Below are 6,176 nucleotides of genomic sequence, written 5' to 3'. Positions count from 1 at the left end.
AAGGGTCCTCCAGCAAGATGCACATGAAGACCTGGTGCTCAGGAAACAAGCAGGATGCACAACAACAACAACAACATTGTCATCAACAACAACAACACATGAGTGAATTGCGACCTGCAATTACAAAAGAACTCGTTTGAACATCTGGATTAGTTTACAAATTTGTGTTATTTACTATTTGACATATTTACCATTATATTTATCACTGATGTTTCACAAACATTCACAGTGACCTTCTTGACGGAATAAAAATTATTAATATTAATTGAAAATTCTACATTCAGTATTCAGCATTATTCATATTATTATTTTAAAAGGAACGAATATTTCTATACCGTTCTGCTTACTGTAGATTCTGTGTGTTTAGTGTTTATAATGTCGATAGTGTTCAGTGTTTACAGAATGAACAAACTCCCATCTGTCAGGTTCAGGATGGTTTACAGGAGTTAGCTGTGGCTCTTCTTCTACTTTGTCTTCTCCCTTTTTAACAATTTGTCCATGAGAAAATCAAAATTAATTAATTTACCGTTGTAAAACCGTCATCTATAGGATTTTAGTTCTTTTTGTTTATTATTATACAGACATTATTAGCTTTGACTGATGTAATTTTTAACGTGTGTGTTTCCTTGCTGATGAGTTTTTTTTGGCCCTAAAACACTGAGAGGTTGTGTATAGTGAGAGGTTTGTGTATAGTGAGAGGTTGTGTATAGTGAGAGGTTTGTGTATAGTGAGAGGTTGTGTATAGTGAGAGGTTTGTGTATAGTGAGAGGTTGTGTATAGTGAGAGGTTGTGTATAGTGAGAGGTTGTGTATAGTGAGAGGCTTGTGTATAGTGAGAGGTTGTGTATAGTGAGAGGTTTGTGTATAGTGAGAGGTTGTGTATAGTGAGAGGTTTGTGTATAGTGAGAGGTTTGTGTATAGTAAGAGGTTGTGTGTAGTGAGAGGTTGTGTATACTGAGAGGTTGTGTATAGTAAGAGGTTGTGTAGCCTATGTATGTATATGCTGATAGGCTGAGCTGTATTTCTGTAGCGCTTTAAGGTAAAGGCTTTTTCTTTTAGGTGCAGATGAGATTATGTTTCAATCAAAGCGCTGCTGAATTAAATCACATACTTTGAGCCAATTTCGGCTAAAATGTCTTGCCGTAATTCGATGCTTTTAGGTTTGATGCTTTCCCTGTCCTTCTCTCTCTCTCTCTCTCTCTCTCTCTCTCTCTCTCTCTCTCTCTCTCTCTCTCTCTCTCTCTTCATGCTTCAGTCTGATTGAAGAGAAGCTCAGAAATAGCGCTGATGGTGTGGATATTTCATCTGCAGTTTACAGGAAGCGACTAATGTAAAGAAAAGAGAGAGGGAGAAAAAAACGGAAATGTTTCTGTTGGTTTTTTTTTTGCTGCTTTTGCAGACCATCTGGTCCTTGAGGGGTCAAAGGTCACTGATCTCGAGGACAACACAGAGGAAAATGAGTTCAAATGGCAAACTAGGACCCTGGAGAAGATCATGGCCACATTTAATGACCTGCACAAATATCTATCTATCTATCTATCTATCTATCTATCTATCTATCTATCTATCTATCTATCTATCTATTGAGGATATTAATAATAAATAATACTACTACTAATAATAATATTAATGAGTGTATGTAAAGCTTTATTTGTATTACACAGGCAGATAATGCAGAGAAATATATAGAACAGTGTTTAAATCCGTCAGTGTGAGAGCAGACACGAGAGCAGACCACATGCCGTGTCCTCTGTGTTCTACCGGAGCAGTTTTTGGTTTCTGGGAGCCGGAGAGTGACCGCAGAACATCAGAACACTAGAACACCAGAACATGGTGCACGGCTCCTGAATCCCACACTGTGGTCTGGCAGCTCAGTGGGACATGCTGATAAACAGAGCGCTTAACCATGCTAATCTCTCAGCATTAATTATTCATCCTGCTCTGGCACCTCACTGTCTCACTGCTGTTTCACACACACACACACACACACACACACACACACACACACACACACACACACAAACCCTGGTGCTGAATGTCAGCAACCTCTCTACACCCTCCATAGACACACCACATAAACAATGCAATGACCTTCTGTTAATTGTGTTAAGGAGCATTTTTAAAACTGTTTTTTTTAATCCATTTAGAGTTACAGTTCATGATGTGGAACATCCAGGAACCATGTTAGTTCCTGCTGTGTTACGTTATAACAGTTATAACCAGTCGTTCTCTCACCAGCTTCTCCTTATTCTCTCCCTTTCTTGAAGTTAATAAGACAAAAAATAATGTCATGTTAGATAATACACTAAACATCAGAGAACACCGAAGGAGCCTTCCGTAAATGTTCCAAAATAAAATATACATTTACTTATGAAGTGTTTTTACATTGTGTTGACATTTACTTTACTACTGTCGAATTCCCTGTAAATGAGCTGTTGCTATGGAAACGATAATAGAAGCAGCACCTTAATATAAACCTGGACTGTTATTAGAGCAGCTGTGGAAAATAAATCATTTTCTCACCAATCAGTATCTTTAGGATTCCAGCTAATCTAAGCTACTGACTAGCTAATATAAATAATGGCACCTCTGTGATGTTTCTACGCTTTATGGCGCATTCAGTAATGAGCTATTTGGGATTCAGGCTACTACAGGTCATTTAGGTCACCGTGCTCCAAATATGAATCCCAGATAGCTCAATATTTCATGTCTCACACTCTGCATTCAGTGCTGAAGCCTTTATACACCCTGCGAAGTGCATTTATGTCCTAAATATCGTTGGATGCAGAGCTGTAAATGGTGCAGAAGCACTTTTTCATACTCTGTTTAATGCACTGATATGAGAAACACCGCACTGATGCTTAAACACTCCCTATTGGGTATAAAGTGTGCTAGAGTAGGGAGTAATAGCCGTTATTTCATATCCCATGTAGTGCACTTAAGTAGGGAACAAGTAGGTGTTTAGGATTGAGCCGTGACTCTTATCACACCCTTCTCTCATCCAGCCAAGGCGAGGTGATGAATAGTAAATTACTTATTGATCCGGCTCAGCTGTAGTGCACCTAGTAGAGACAGCACTGTTTCTTTCCTCCAGCAGAAAGGCGGTGATGGTGAACGGCAGGAGAGAGAGAGAGAGAGAGAGCACTGGTGTGATCTGGGAAAAAATGACATCCAAGAAAAGAAAAGCAACCTGGAATTATTATTTACTGGATTATTCATATTATACAGTAATATGTGAATTTTAACACACACACACACACACACACACACACACACACACACACACACACACATTATGTTTTCTTTAAAAACAACTAAAATTATTTATAATATGTATAATATGTATTATTATAAACATAAATAACAATAATTGTTAATAATTCAATTAACATTAATAATTCATTCATTCATTCATCTTCTACCGCTTATCCGAACTACCTCGGGTCACGGGGAGCCTGTGCCTATCTCAGGCGTCATCGGGCATCAAGGCAGGATACACCCTGGACGGAGTGCCAACCCATCGCAGGGCACACACACACTCTCATTCACTCACACAATCACACACTAGGGACAATTTTCCAGAGATGCCAATCAACCTACCATGCATGTCTTTGGACCGGGGGAGGAAACCGGAGTACCCGGAGGAAACCCCCGAGGCACGGGGAGAACATGCAAACTCCACACACACAAGGCGGAGGCGGGAATCGAACCCCGACCCTGGAGGTGTGAGGCGAACGCGCTAACCACTAAGCCACCGTGACCCCCCTAACATTAATAAATTAAATTTAAATAAATTTCATTATTAAACAATAATTTAAAACCAATCAAAAGCAGTTTCAGTAAATAAATAAAAACCCCTCAGTTTTGGGCACATTATCCTGACTCACACCTTTCACAAATCATTCATTTAATCAAACTTCATAGTAACTGATTCTGTTTTATTGAATGTAATTTAATTTTAAATATAAAATGCATATTTTATGGATAATTAGTGCTGGATTGATAAACACTGATTAGTGGTGTAATGTACTGAGAACATCTGTATCAGCATCTCCATCCATCCATCCATCCATCCATCCATCCATCAATCTTCTACCGCTTATTCGGGGCTGGGTCGCGGGGCAGCAGTCTAAGCAGGGACGCTGAGACTTCCCTCTTCCCAGACACTTCCTCCAGCTCTTCCGAGGGAATACTGAGGCGTTCCCAGGCCAGCTGAGAGACATAGTCCCTCCAGCGTGTCCTAGGTCTTCCCCGGGGTCTCCTCGCGGTTGGACATGCCCTTGGACATGCCCCAGGGAGGTGTCCAAGAGGCATCCGGAGCAGCGGTTCTATTCTGAGTGACCGAGCTCCTCACCCTATCTTTAAGGGAGCGCCCAGCCACCCTGCGGAGGAAACTCATTTTGGCCACCTGTATCCGGGATCTTGTCCTTTCGGTCATGACCCAAAGCTCATGACCATAGGTGAGGGTAGGAACGTAGATCGACTGGTAAATAGAGAGCTTCACCTTGCGGCTCAGCTCTTTCTTCACCACAACAGACCGGTATATCGACTGCATCACTGCATCTCCCGCTCCATCCTTCCCTCACTCGTGAACAAGACCCCAAGATACTTAAACTTCTCCACTTGAGGCAGGAGCTCTCCACCATCCTGAAGGGGGCAAGCCACCCTTTTATGGCTGAGAACCATGGCCTCGGACTTGGAGGTGCTGATTCTCATCCCTGCTGCTTCACACTCGGCTGCAAACCGTCCCAGTGCATGCTGAAGGTCCTGATTTGAGGAAGCCAACAGGACACACTTGCGAACCAAACTCCTGCTCCAGTCACATAGGGACCAGACAGCCCTTAGCAGAGGGCCCCGGACCTCATACTCCCAGAGCACCCCCCACAGGTTGCCACGAGGGACACAGTCGAATGCCTTCTCCAGATCCACAAAGCACATGTGGACTGGTTGGGCAAACTCCCTTGAACCCTCCAGCAACCTGGCGAGGGTATAGAGATGGTCCAGTGTTCCACGACCAGGACGAAAGCGGCATTGTTCCTCTTGAATCCGACGTTCGACTATCGGCCGAATTCCCCTCTCCAGTACCCTGGCATAGACTTTTCCGGGGAGGCTGAGGAGTGTGATCCCCCTGTAGTTGGAACACACCCTCCGGTCCCCCTTCTTAAACTGATGGACCACCACCCCAGTCTGCCAGTCCAGAGGCACTGTCCCCAGCCACCACGCGATGTTGCAGAGGCGTGTCAACCAAGACAGCCCCACAACATCCAGAGACTTGAGGTACTCAGGGCGGATGTCATCCACCCCCGGTGTCTTGCCACTAAGGAGCTTCTCAACTACGTCAGTGACCTCAGCTTGGGGGATCGATGAGTCCACAACTGAGCCCTTGGCCTCTGCTTCCTCAGTGGAAGACATGTCGGTGGGGTTGAGGAGAACCTCAAAGTACTTCTTCCACTGTCCGAGGATGTCCCCAGTCGAAGTCAGCAGATTCCCGCTCCCACTGTAAACAGTGTGCGCAGGGCACTGCTTCCCCCTCCTGAGGCGCCAGACGGTTTGCCAGAATTTCTTCGAGGCCAACCGATAGTCCTTCTCCATGGCCTCACTGAACTCCTCCCAGACCAGAGTTTTTGTCTCCGCAACCACCCGGGCTGAAGCTCGCTTGGCCCTCCGGTACCTATCAGCTGCCTTCGGAGTCCCCCAAGCCAACCAGGCTCGATAGGACTCCTTCTTCAGCTTGACGGCATCCCTTACTGGGATCTCTGACTGGAGATTCTGTCAAAGGTTCCCAGCAGAACTTCCTCCCCCACCATCAGATCCAACTCACCAGTTGACAGCTCCACCCCTCTCTTTACCCGAGTGTCCAAGACATATGGCCGGAGGTCAGATGAAACAACCACAAAGTCGATCATCGACCTCCGACCTAGGGTGTCCTGGTGCCATGTGTACTGATGGACACCCTTATGCTTGAACATGGTGTTACTGTTGCTGCCCACGTGAGCGTTGAATCCCCCAGTAGAATGACGGAGTCCCCAGTCGGAGCACTTTCCAGCACCCCTTCCAGAGACGCCAAGAAGGTTGGGGACTCTACACTGCCATTTGGCCCGTAAGCACAAATAACAGTGAGAGACCTATCCCCGACCCGAAAGTGCAGGGAAACGACCCTCTCGTTCACCGGGGTGA

Source organism: Tachysurus vachellii, chromosome 9 (assembly GCF_030014155.1).
Source record: "Tachysurus vachellii isolate PV-2020 chromosome 9, HZAU_Pvac_v1, whole genome shotgun sequence".
Lineage (NCBI taxonomy): Eukaryota > Metazoa > Chordata > Actinopteri > Siluriformes > Bagridae > Tachysurus > Tachysurus vachellii.
The sequence above is the reverse complement of the archived record's forward strand: the minus strand, read 5'-3'. Positions refer to the sequence as shown.